The sequence below is a fragment of the Sinohyriopsis cumingii genome, chromosome 7 (genome assembly GCF_028554795.1).
Source record: "Sinohyriopsis cumingii isolate HCF-2022 chromosome 7, ASM2855479v2, whole genome shotgun sequence".
In the NCBI taxonomy this organism is placed as follows: Eukaryota; Metazoa; Mollusca; class Bivalvia; order Unionida; family Unionidae; genus Sinohyriopsis; species Sinohyriopsis cumingii.
In genome coordinates this window covers 3,843,072-3,856,977 of record NC_142967.1, presented here as the reverse complement: position 1 = coordinate 3,856,977, position 13,906 = coordinate 3,843,072, and the positions used below count along the sequence as shown (strand labels likewise).

The window sequence follows — 13,906 nt, the reverse complement described above, 5'->3', positions numbered from 1 at the left end:
ATTTAAAATAGGCAAGGATATCGCCAAAAAAAACCATGGACAATGGTATATCTTGACATGACAATTTAGTTCGATACCAGGGGGCATGCAGCTGTGATCCACCAGAGGAGTTAAAGTTAGGTTTGGCTATCAGAGTACCGTTAGGTTTGGCTATCAGAGTACCGTTAGGTTTGGCTATCAGAGTACCGTTAGGTTATGCTATCAGAGTACCGTTAGGTTAGGCTATCAGAGTACCGTTATGCTAGGCTATCAGAGTACCGTTAGGTTAGGCTATCAGAGTAACGTTAGGTTAGGCTATCAGAGTAACGTTATGTTAGGCTATCAGAGTAACGTTAGGTTAGGCTATCAGAGTACCGTTAGGTTAGACACTCAGGATACCCCAGGTTAGACTTTCCCAGTACTGTTAGGTTCGCTATCAGAGTGCCGTTAGGTTAGGCACGCAGGATACCCCGGGTTAGACTATCCAAGTACTGTTAGGTTAGACTATCCGAGTACTGTTAGGTAAGATTTTAGGAGTCCTGTTAGGTTAGACAATCATATTCCTATTAGGTTGGACTTATGGAGTAGTGTTATGTTAGTCCATCGGAGTACTGTTAGGTTAGACTTAATGAGTACTATTATGTTAGCCTATTGGATTACTGTTATGTTAGACTTATGGAGTACTGTTATAGATTTACGTAGTAATGTTATGTTAGCCTCTTGGTGTACTGTTAGATAATAATTACGGAGTACCGTTATGTTAGCACATCGGAGTACCGTATGTTAGACTTATGGAGTACTGTTAGGTCAGATTTACGGAGTAGGTTAGGTTATGGAGTACTGCTAAGTTAGACTTAACGGAATACATTTAAGTGGGATTTAATTTAATATTTTCAGCAATAATATTTATTCATATTCCTATGAATGTTCCTATGAAATCATTTTTGGTTGCTTTACGTTCATAGTCGGCTGCAATCAGCTCAGTTTTTGGTTAATTGTAGCTGATTTCCAGGGAATCTTATTTCATGTTTGATCATTTCCTTTTTGTTTTTGATAATTATGTATGTGCTGTTTCAGCCGTATCTTTTGGGAAACTTCCATTATGACTTGATTAATATGCTGAGAAAATCGAAAATACATTTTAAATTGAGCAAAATACTTACATTCAAGTAACCTAAAGGTGAATAAAATGCATTCATTTTGTTTGCCACATTTTATTGTACCAAAAGCATATAAAATGTCTAGTATTAAAATTGTTTGCATTGCCAACTCTTAATATAAGTTCATATCAATTATAAGGGATCTTAAAAACAAACACCTATGGTGTGATCTAGCAATTATCCGCCCCAGTACCACGTGCATGTGAGATGCATAATTGCTGTTATATGTTTGAACTGATATGGGTACTATTTTGTAAAAGAAACATCCATGACATACTAGGACTGCGACATAAACAAACTAGAATTAGTCATTTCTTTCGAGTAAAATTAATTGACTGGTATTTGTATATTCTTTTTTTTTTTGTAAAGATTTCAGCTATGGTAGCGCAACTTTCGTACTGATTATAGCGTGGGAGCCATTTTCATGGAACCGTAATGTTTTCCGTCATCAACACTTCTGAGATTTTATATTATAACTCGTTGCCATTTACAGACTACAAAGTAAACAATGAACTGATACTAAAGTAATCCTTGCAAAGGTAGTTTTTTTCTCTCTCAAAATATGTGATAATGATATGTAGTTAACGAATTGTTGTAACATATGCATTCAAATGTTTATTGTACTTCATATTTTCCAATCAGGAATAGAATATCTTTACTAATAGTTTTATATTGCTAGGGGCATTTTAAAATAATATACAAGTTATTACATTTTCGGTCCCTTCCATTGTTTAATGGACTGAAACAGATGGACACAGCTAAATAACTCATTCTTTAAAGTGTCAGGAAATAATTACTACATGTTGGAAAACATTGCCAATTCTGTGTTTTCCTGAATTAATTCCAGTAATTACTTTTAAAAAACCCATGCTACAACCAATGCATTGGGCGTTTATACCCTTTGATGGATAGGATGTATTTGCCACGCCCTGGCCAATGCCTCTATCATATTGCGAATGGTAATTATACTAACTAAAAGATTCCGTCCTGGCAAAATAACTCTTCGCAATTATTGCTTGCAAATGTAATTTAATTCTACGTGCATTTTCATATAATAAACTATATTATTCGAACATGAAAAGATGGGGGAACGAATATCATAACTTGTCAGGTGTCATCGAATTCATAATTCGCCATGCTGACGGGTCGGATTCAAAATCACGTACACAAATATTTATCTTTATTATAATGACAACTTTAATCTTCTTAACGGGAGAAGTTTCGATTATGCTTTAGCGTTCTATTTTTAGTAACGAGGATTTAGATCCCGGTCGGCACTCGGCCCCATCGTTATACAACTTTGCCCGGTCCTAATTGTTACACGAACATATTTTAAACAATTATAAGGCTGAATATGAACAATTTTACAGCTCTATTTCCATGTTCCTAAATATTTAGAGAAAATTTAATACGGGGGTGGGGTGTGTGGAGGAAGGGTAGGGGATGGGAGGACCTGGACCAGTGTTTCATATTAGAACAGCTCTGATTTAAATGATGTCTGGAACATTAGTTTCATGTATCAAGTCAGTATATTACGTTGCCTCTCTAATACTAATATTTACCTTATTCTAGTTTTACAAATGGGTGTGTATTTTTAAAATTCACAAGGCCTGGATTCGTATGTTTTAGTGGTATGCTGGTCTGTGAGAAAACGCGCACCAATGGACAATGCACTTGTGCTACTGCTCATTCAAGGCATATTTGTTCACAAACTTTTAACACAGGCATAAGACGTACGTATTACGAGAGAGGCCATCAACACGCATAAACTATTAACAATTTGATAATGAAATAAGCCCAAATTGAATATTCATAAACAGACGACTACAACATTGGGTACCTGTAAAATTAAGCAAAACAGCAATAAATAAAACGCAACAATGACTTAAAGGTACACCTAAGTATTCTGTATGACGGTGATTTAGTTGCGAAAATTACATCCATAGTTTTATCCTAAACATTAAACGTCAGTCATTAAATAGATACCCCCTTTCTCGTCATCGTGCTCTCGTCTGTATTTATATTTAATTCAGAAACACTCTGCAAGCTACGAGAAGTGAGGTAAATTTATCTGATTTGAAGACAAGCGTTCTATTATTGATGGCGAAATAAACATGTACACCGCCAATCATGTACTCACGGTCAAACGTGTACTCACAGTCAGACAACAAGTTCCTCATTAACTTTCTCCGATTTCTAAATCCGAAATACATTTAGCACACGTGCTTTAGTTTAGCAAATCAGTGTAGAGATGTTTACTAACGATATGAATTTGGTTGATAATGGAAGACTTCCACTTCAACTTAAAACCCGCTTTATGGGACGCAGCAAAACTGTATGCAATCACAAAGATGTACACAAAAATAAAGCAACATAATGACATGTATCAGATAAACTTACTGATATACAATATGATATAACATTTATAGAAAATGTGGCCATCATATCAGCTTTACAATCGGTTTTGATACATGCCGGTATGTCAATCTGTCTTTTATTTCTGTTATTTAATACAATAAACATCTGTTAATAAATGATACTGTCCTTGTATATGAAACATTATTTATTTATAACAGGCTTGGGGGATACATAGCTGAAACGTTGTACTAAATAAGTTTCCTTAAGATAAAATTACAAAGCAGTGGCTGATGAACTGACGGTCACTGAAAGGCGCATGAGCTTTGTATACTGTAAGGGTCAGATATATTTTGTGTTGGTAGGAGGGGGGCAGGAGAAGTTTAGGAGTGGGAAGGCAGAGTTCTGACGTCGATCACTGTTAATTATGTTAGCCATATGTTTCTTCTTCTCATATCCATAGTGTTGTATATGTAGTCAATTATTTTTTAAAATACAATTTGGATTCAATAATGTCCCTAGTGTATAGAAGCTGATTTTCATTGTAATATACTATCCTATTTTGAATTTCATTTATAATTTTATTTCTATGTGTTTCATTCATTTTGCATTGTAAATGTTTTTTCGTGTATGGGCCGTATTGGTGCCTTTTATACAACGTACCTAAATACAACACACCAGTCAAGTCTTTCTGTGAAGTAAAACACTAAAAACAAATAAAAAGGCTTGATCTATATGGTCTAGTCGTGGGTTTTGCCCTAATATACTTCCAAACAAGATGCAATCACAAATGCATACGAATCAAAGTCTGGTTTTGGTAACAAGCCCCCCTACCTCCTCTCAGCAAGGTCAAATACTGACAAGATGTACTTATAATCTGGTGTGAATTAACAGTATCGTTTATATTTAGATGTACAATCACTATCTCAAAAACCTTACATAAAAATGTTTAGTTGGCTCTAGAGACATTAACAGTATTTTCTTATTTTCAATTCAACTGATGTTTCATTTGTAAACATGCAAACCATACTTGTTACCTGACCTTTAATGATGACCAACATGTTTTGTATATACGTGACTGGTAAGAAAGAACTTTTATTATAAAATAACAGCATTAACAGCGCTTCGGCAACTAAACGTAGAAGTAAACATACCTTATGTCAAGCCTGTATTTAAATCCATATATACCAAGGAAGTAAAATTCCAGTGATTTCTTACAAACTCCACTGAATTGTTTGGCCAGTATTTTTCATACTTCCTGTACGAGTGTTGAACTATCTGTGCCCACCGCTATGTTAGCCTCTCAAGCAAAATGTGTAATGGATTTCCAATAATTAACGATTGCACTTAGGAGCTAAGCACTTGTTCTTTCAATAAAATAAAACAGCCTATTAGTTCCGACGCAGAGTTGGAATGAATAGTCTGTCAAAAATACTCATGCCCCACTATCTTAGCCCAGCTTGGCTGAACCAACTGAAAACTGCTGTATTGTGTACGAGCGTGTTCGACTCTCTCCTAGTAGCTTGCCGACGAGCGTTGATAAAACATGATACTAGCCGAAGCAGAAGGAAACTCCAATCACTGGCATTCGTTACACATATGGTACGTGAATGAAAGTTGGTCTCAATGAACAATAATTATAAGGCAGTGTTGTCGAAAAGTAGGACAGTTTTAAAAACCGTTGATCGAAGAGCAGACGATAAACTTAAACCCCGACACTGCTAGAAATAATTCGTCAGTATTTATTCGCCTACATCATACAGCAAGCTGGGTGCACACGTTTAAATGTAATTGATCTATGTATGTATTGTGTGTTTCAACTATATTTTCATTTATATAAAAGCAGACAGAAACATACCGATGTCATTTTCACAAAATATATGTCCGCTTCATTCGGTGACTACATAATCTATGCAATGACAGACTACGGAAATGACGACGTACATTTATAACGATAGCGTGGACATATTTTACGTACGATCCTGAGAACTATCATCAGATTTATATACGATAAATGTTTTGAGAGGATCAATCCATTAATTATCCGAGGCCAATTACAGTTGACCTTGTAATGGTCAGCTTAATGTGTATTACATTCGAGTCACACGTATTTATTCGCCTGCAACTTGCCGCAAGATGTGTATACGCGTTATGCAAAACTGGTTGATTTACTGTGTTTTCCAAATGACATTTTCGAGCCTCGAAAAGCAGAATGAGACATACGGATACAACAATTCTACCGATTTATTGCAGTGCACATGTATAATTGATCTTCGTCGGGTATACGATACTGTGGTCATAAATTCTATAAAATATCTGTACTGATAAAAGCAGAGTGTGCAAAGTTGGAGACTGTACGATCCGTTATATTTTAAAGCGGAAATAGAAACAATCTAGCCAACGTAATATCTAGAAAGGCAGCCATCTGCGCGCGCGCGCGCGTGTGTGTAAGAGAGAAATGTGCGTGATACACAGGAAAAGGTTGACTTTAAAGACCATAAAAGATACAAATTTTTTTTTCTCAGTTAGAATCTAATGTATTTGACAAGATGACACGCATTACTTTGGACACGTGTTTTTAATGCTGCAAATTGAAATTAAATACAATTAAAGAACTAAATTCCTTTCATCAATTTTACTAAACGTCCTTTAAATTAAGGTCACCTTTCTACAGATATATCTATGTTCAACACTTTTAATTATATAGCTTTAAATTATTTTACTTGATTTGCAAAAGTAAATGACAATTATAGGCTTAGTTTAAAATGAAGGTTTTGTGCATATCATTTTTAAAAAATTATTAAAGTTTCAGTCATTCATTAATTGATCTTCATCAATAATGAATCTATTAACACTTTGTTCCAACTGGATCTAATCGTGTTAAGGCTTTTAGATAATTTCGTGTCTTGCAAAATTTTAAAAATGTATGTATTATTGCTTGATTCATTAAAGCGGTTCCGCTAAGTGTATGAGATTGTACATATATTTTAGAGTGTCCTTTCAATATAAAAGCCGTGAGTTTAGTGCAAAAATGATTATTTTAAGAACTAAGTGGTCTAAACAGGTTTCGTGTACAATCTATGACCCGTATCTTCATGGCTTGAGCTTAATCGAATGAATCCGATTGTACAGGTTGTCAACGATTTGTAACAGAAGACACACCAGCCTTCTAGTAGACATTTCAGTCTTTACATAATAGAGGTAATAATGTAAAAAATCGGCATCATAAAATTACGACTAATGTGCTCATATATAATTATAATAAAAGTAATTTAAGCACAAAGAACGTCGATTCTACCTGATGCCAACCAACTCCATATTATACATGTACAGGCAGAGGACATGTATCGTACAAGTGAGATATAAGTTTAACAAATCAAATGCGAAAGATTTTTATGTAAAAAAAAAGTTTGAAGTGTCGCATTATGATTTGATTTTTTAAAAAAATTGTTTCTTGTACCTTGCCGTGAAGGGCGCGTGAAATCGTACAGGGTAAAATTTTCCAGGCATTATGCTAAAACATAATGTGTCTGATTAAGCTCCTTTATCTCACGTGGAATTGTCCCCAACGACTAGACCTGAGTGAATATCTTATAGATGTCTTCACTCCAGATTTTAATATAACAAACATACAATTTTGAATTGTATCATAGAGATAGTGATAAAACGTTACAAGCTTTAATTGATTTTAGAAGGAAAAACATGTGCTTATGTTTAAAAGAAGAAGCAGATTAAAATTCTCTGAAAACATGGCACATGTCTAAAATAGTAACTGCTTAGTCTGTTCACTTTTTCAAGGCTGGAGTGCCGCTTCCGCGCAGGTAGCATTTTTGCTATCAGTTCGCGTGGCTAATGAACTCAGGTCACAATTATTACTTCCGGTTCAGTACCCACGAATTTAGTCCCAGTCTATATTTAGCACATATTTTCCTCTGTCATTTTTGGTTGTGATACAAAAGTTAGATTTAGACGTTATTAGTATTGATTTAAAGGTATTTGCTTATTCTTGAGAATATGAACGTTATGGTGTGGTTGTCTGTTTGTGTTTTAGCGACTGTGCACAGTGAGTAGTTAAGCATTGATCTTGATCCGAAGTGAACTATGTGACCCATTGCAGGTTTCCTTATTTACAGTCCAGCCTCTCAATACCTGCCTGATAACCAACGACAAGAACTTGATCAAGAGTTCATCTTTAAAAGCAGATTTCATTAATATAGGATTTATTAGGATTTGGATGGAGTGGAAAGTTCAGCACAATGAAACAAATGTAGAGACTATACAGAAAACGGTTGTAATCCGAGTCCTACCGAGTGAAGGGCGAAACTTCACAATGTAGCATCGAATAAAAAGAAATACTTGCCAAACGTGCAAGTGTTTACTTGTTGGCAAAACCATGTATTTTTGATTCCACAATAGTTGTAATACCTCAAATAATGATATAATGATAGCAATGAAGATAAATAACCAAGATGAAAAGTTCCCATGTGGCTGAGTGGTCTAAGGCGCTATACTCTGTCCGCGTAGATTCGAGCCTCGGCTCGGTCAACGTGATATTTGGGAAATCTTGCCAGTAGCTTGCCCATGCGTTCTTTACGGGGTTTTTCCGGTGTGTGTGTGTGTGTGTGTGTGTGTGTGTGTCGGAAAATACGAAAATCAACATAATCATCGATTACACAACACTGGAAAATGAAAGTAATACCTTTTAAAGAAAATATAGAACTGCCATGTCCGTTTGGTTGATCTACACAGTATTGCAAAATAATTTGATTCCTACCTAATTATTTTCAAATTCCTTCGCTGGTTTCCTAGAGAAAATAAATTATTTATCACTCATGAACAGACAGTTTTAGGTCTAGGAGAAAATTACATACTCTGTTCCCCCTGGAAGAATCCCATTTGCGACAAAATATCTATATTATGGGATTCTAAAAGTTTCAGGTATAAAGCATATTGAAATTACTCCTACCACATCGAAATGTTAATTACCCTTTCGCATATTTTCTACGCAATTACAAGATTCTTTAATAAAATTGCCTGCACATATAGTCAGAGATTACATCCATGTCTTCGGGTGTGTTTGTCATTATGGATCATTTCTCCTAGAATTTAGATGATTTCAAGCACGAACAATTTTGTGTATTTCGCGAGGCTATGTTCTCACGGTAAGGTCCTTACGGATTGTGCCGATCAAATGAAATGCCCACAAATCCACAATTTGTTTACCAGAATACTTGCAGGTACCAGTCGAGTTTGCAATCGTCAGACTTTATAAATATAAAATTCCTGTTCGAGTGAAAGATTATAGAGAGAGAGATTCAAACTAATAGATAAACGAGACAGGAACTAGATCTAAAATTTAAAAATAGTACCTAAGATTTTGTAAATTTAGTAGTCGATACTTTTTTTTAACAAAGAAGCTGAATTACAAATCTCTCATTACCATATACATATATACATTGCCGAGTTTCCTTTCCATGAAAGATGTATACAACGAGTGGTACATCAAAGATACAGCGTACATAATATACATAGATTTTATTTATATCACATATAAATACACATACTTGCATTTACAACGCAGTTAAGATTGACTAAAAGCAATTGTGTATTGATGAAATTAATGGACTCTGAACATCCCTGTCCATTTTGTCTGCTGCAGGTCTTTACATTTTGCGAGTAATTGCAATCATGCAAATTAATATATTGATTCTTTTGTATTTTGAATTTCTATTTTCATTCATATTGATTAACAAAATAAGACACCATTGATTTAAACATGAAAGATGATTGAAGAAAGTATGAAGAAAGAAGAGCATTACAAATACACAACATGGATAACTACTTAAACTTCGAACGGGTAGCCATTCACATACTGCCTAACATATTGAAACGAGCAGGAAATATAAATTAAACGAAACGGGGAACCAGCAAGAGGTAATTCAAATATCTGATTGTATGAACAGTTTGTATTATTATTTATTTAATTAACTAACATAGTTACCGATCATACAATTGTTTATGTCCTCCTTTCATTTTGCCATCATTCATAGCTCCATAAAAATAATTCCGCCACGCTCGTTCTTTCAATGATTTTGATGGTATCTTTCTACAATGAGAGAGAGAGAGAGAGAGAGAGAGAGAGGGATGACATCATTATAAGGTTATAAGGTAATCACATGGAAATCAGAGAGGATATCGATGAAATTGTGTACCATTTTTGATTCATTTGGATGACGGGGATTATTAATATTGTCATCGTTGTGTTAGTACACAACTAATGTTTAATTAGTGGAAATTCAGAATTTTAATATAGAGGCGATAGCCTACTGTTTAATAATATCCTAATGTAGAAGCAACATTTATATATGCGTATTAATACCAGGGGCGGATCACAATTTTATATACCAACACTATTGTATACCAAATTGCTTTATTGTATACCAAATTGCTTTATTGTATAACAAATTGCTTTATTGTATAACAAATTGCTTTATTGTATAACAAATTGCTTTATTGTATAACAAATTGCTTCATATCAACTCTTAAGAAGCCATGCTATTTTTAATATACGATGTGAAAGTTCCGAATTTTACGGGGGGGGGGGGGCACATTTCTATAGATCTACGAAAAGCACATTAGTTTGGCCCAGAGAACAATTAATTCGATTTATGGAGACAGACGCTTGTTACAGTGATTTCTAATGTCTGGTCGGTAGAGGTAGAGATTTTTAAATTAAGCATTTTTTATTACTTATCCGTGATAGGGACTATTAGGGACACGGCTAACTTCGATTTCATAGTGGAACTGTCAGACTTGATAAACTCCAGAAACAGTTATTCGAAGACCTAGAGCAAATTGACCCCAATTTTGGCTCCTAGTTATAAAATGTGGTCAAATTCATGAGATTCGTTGATACCAGTATGATATTTTGCTTGAAAGTTTTGCTAATATGTGTATGAATTCAGTTGTTTAAATTCGTAGCTCAATTCTCTTGATATGAATATAACTTTGTTGAGTTATAAATATATGAATTCGTACAATAATCTTCTTTAAAAGGTTGTCAATTATTTGAATTAGTCGTCTTGTTTGTATAGGAATTAGATTCTAAGAATTTCATGTATTTCTATGAGTTACGAGAATCCTTTTGAATTCACCAATCTTAGGTAATTTCAGGTATGATAAAGACTTGAGTACATATTGACTGAAATTAGCGTTGTTAAGCCAGGCAGTGTGATTTCGTGTATGATAAATACTTGAATGTGTGTATTTCGTACGTACAATCCTGATGAAGAGTGCACCAAAGTCATGTGAACTTGATCCAATTCCAACATCACTGCTGCTTGAGTGCTTAGATCCAGTATTGCCACTGCCTTCACTAACTGATGTTATTAATACCTGTCTCTCATCAGGGGAATTTCCATCACTTTTCAAAACTGCCATTGTAAAGCCTCTGCTGAAGAAACCAACACTAGACCATAACGATTTAAAGAACTACCGCTCAGTTTCTAATCTCCCATTCATAACAAAAATCTTAGAAAAGGTTGTTCTATCCCAGCTTGTATCTCATCTGAATTCAAACAGTCTTTTTGCAATGTACAATCTGCATATCGCCCTTGCCATAGTACTGAAACTACTCTTCTAAAAGTAGTTAATGACATTCAGTCTGCTTTGGATAGCGGAAAGATTACAGCCCTCACCCTCCTTGATTTGTCTGCAGCATTTGACACAATAGACCATGATATATTACTTCACCATCTCCAGCATGTATTTGCATTCATGATACAGCCTTACTGTGGTTCAAGTCCTACTTGGTCAACAGGACACAAATTGTGTCTGCAAATGGAATACACTCCAGCCCAGTTGATCTATCTTGTGGTGTTCAACAGCGGTCTGTTCTTGGACCTGTTCTCTTCATTCCATACACTCAGCCTCTCTCAAGTGTCATATATCATCATCCAGTGTCTCACCAATTGTACGCTGATGACACTCAAATATATAAATCTAGCCACCCAACTGAAGTTGATGCTACCATCCAAGGTGTAGAGAGGTGCATTTCTGATGTGAAATCATGGATGACATGTAACAAGCTGCAGATGAATGATGATAAAACTGAGGCCATTTTGATTACAACACAAAGACTTTCTCGTTCACATCCTTTACCTCAAACAATAAATATCAGCAACACCAACATTAAATTCAAACAATCAGTACGAAACCTAGGTGTTACTCTGGACAGTATTCTCACATTGCACCAACATGTCATGAACATATGCAAGGCTGCATATCTTGAGCTGAGACGCATCAGCTCCATTCGCAAATATCTTTCAGTTGATGCCAATAAAGCACTTGTGTGCTCATTAGTACTTTTAAGACTGGACTATTGTAACTCAATTCTGTCTGGTTCATCTCAATATCTACTTCAGAAACTTCAGAAAGTTCAAAACACAGCTGCTCGGATCATACTTAAGAGTACCACGATCAGAGCACACCTCCCTGCTGCTCTGTACCCTACACAGGCTATCTATTCGATATAGAATCAAACACAAAATTTGTTCTTTTTGCTACGTTTCACTGACGGACTCTAGTCAAACATACCTATCCAACCTCACCCATGTGTACACACCAGCAAGATACTTACGCTCCTCTTCTGACAATCTATTACTCATTATTCCCACTATGAAAACAAAGTCATATGGACAGCGTTCTTTTGCATACCAGGGCCCAGCAACGTGGAATGAATTGTCTACTGAACTTAGACACAAAGACACGGTGATCACATTCAAGAGTGCTCTCAAAACTCACTTATTTCGACTGCAAGAACAAACTTAAAGACCTAATAATGTTTCCTACCTTAAATATTGTCAGCATGTTTTTTTTTAATATGTTTTCTAATTTCATGGTGTTTGTGTTTGTAATCATATCATTATACATGTTTTTTTTAAATATATTTTATAGGTGTTGTCTAATGTTGTAAAGCGCATAGAGCTTCTAAAGATTAGGTGCTATACAAAGTCCTCATTATTATTATTATTATTATTATTATTATTCAATGAATATAACGTTATGCCATGTAGTGAATTTCATTCGTTCATTTGTGTAATTGAGAGTATAGCGAAACTGTCATACCTTGTGTGTGTTAATGCGAAGTGACGAATTAGCCATTAGGAAGTACATTAATCTTATGAAACTAGGTTTGTTTTGGTCTGCCATGCTTGGGTCGACTTATAGCCTTTGTTATCTGTCTCAATATCGATAGTAAGATCTGATAACGAGAGGTGAGTAATGTTATATCCCCAGTAGGATAACCGACAGGACATTTGGGTTGTTCTCTGTTTTCAAAGTGGAAAGTATTCCCAGACGTATCCTCAGAAGTACCTACGCACTGACGTATATGCAAGCTTACATATCCACCTATCCACACAAAGTTTGAGGGCCGAAAGGAAGCGAGACAGGAGGGAGACTGGGAGAGAAAAACAAAGGAAAAAGATGAAAGGACAGATAACAACTACAGTGAAATCAGATATAAGCAGGTTATGGAATTGTACAAGGCAACGCTAACACTTGTCGCACGACAGACAAAACCTCCGAACATCCCCGTACACACCTGGCCAGTAGAACTCCCTCACCAACCTATCTCTGGTCTTCGCAACGTCCATGTGGCTTCCAAGTAGACCCTCATGTGCCAGCCTAAACACTTCTGCTTTCTTATCTATGGGCACAACAACTTGTTTGAACGTATCGGACCCTTTCTTGGCGTACCGATACAAAATACGCGAACTTCACCTCGCCGTCTGGCAATTCCTGTGTACCTTGTTGAGAGACAAATCTTTCTCTTGAAGTTTCCTCAACTCGCCAGGTAGCAAATTGTCTATGGGCAAAGTCGTGGGTCGTAGCGGTTTTGACCCTGACCTTCGCTTCATAACATTCGTCTCAATGGACCCGACGTGTACAAAGGTACACTTCATAGGGTTAGGCTGTGGCAACACATACGTACACCCGAATATTAAGTCATGAGACAATCTCGACAAACACGCCGCTTGAATTCGTCCTTTTAGATATGGCGAATCAAGATTAATGTTAACGACCGGGAGAGAATCTTTCGTCCGGTTAGCAAACTGGACTTCAACCGTCTCGCCTTTGTAATCTCCAGGCTTGACATAGCTACTATCTACAAAGGCCGGATAACTACAGCCGGTACCATGTAACAAAGTTGCCAGCTCACCATTAATTGTAGCTACCGCTGTGTTAGTCAACTCTACTGTTTACTGTTTCTTAACAGTATTTGGAGTTACCAAATTAATCGTTGTCGGACGATTCTTCCTACAATCTTTAACGACATGGCCTGGCATTTTGCACCCGTAACACACCGGCTCACCTTTGCTCCCCGTGGCATACGTCTCTGCCCCCTGAGT

General features: G+C 36.0%; 1 protein-coding gene across 14 annotated transcripts in view; it reads right to left on the bottom strand.

Moving 5' to 3' along the window:
• LOC149794659 (dopamine receptor 1-like) overlaps nt 1-13,906 on the bottom strand; it is a 119,736-nt gene that overhangs the window by 30,901 nt on the left and 74,929 nt on the right. For 4 of the 14 annotated variants that reach the window (XM_089964269.1, XM_089964267.1, XM_089964261.1 and 1 more), the window contains one exon: nt 9,496-9,600. The exons of 8 other annotated variants lie outside the window; for them this stretch is intronic. The gene's annotated coding sequence lies outside the window, so the exon portion shown is untranslated. Of the gene's footprint in view, nt 1-4,648; nt 5,206-9,495; nt 9,601-13,906 lie in introns of those variants that run through there. 2 more of the 14 variants (XM_089964263.1, XM_089964256.1) reach the window with 2 other exon arrangements.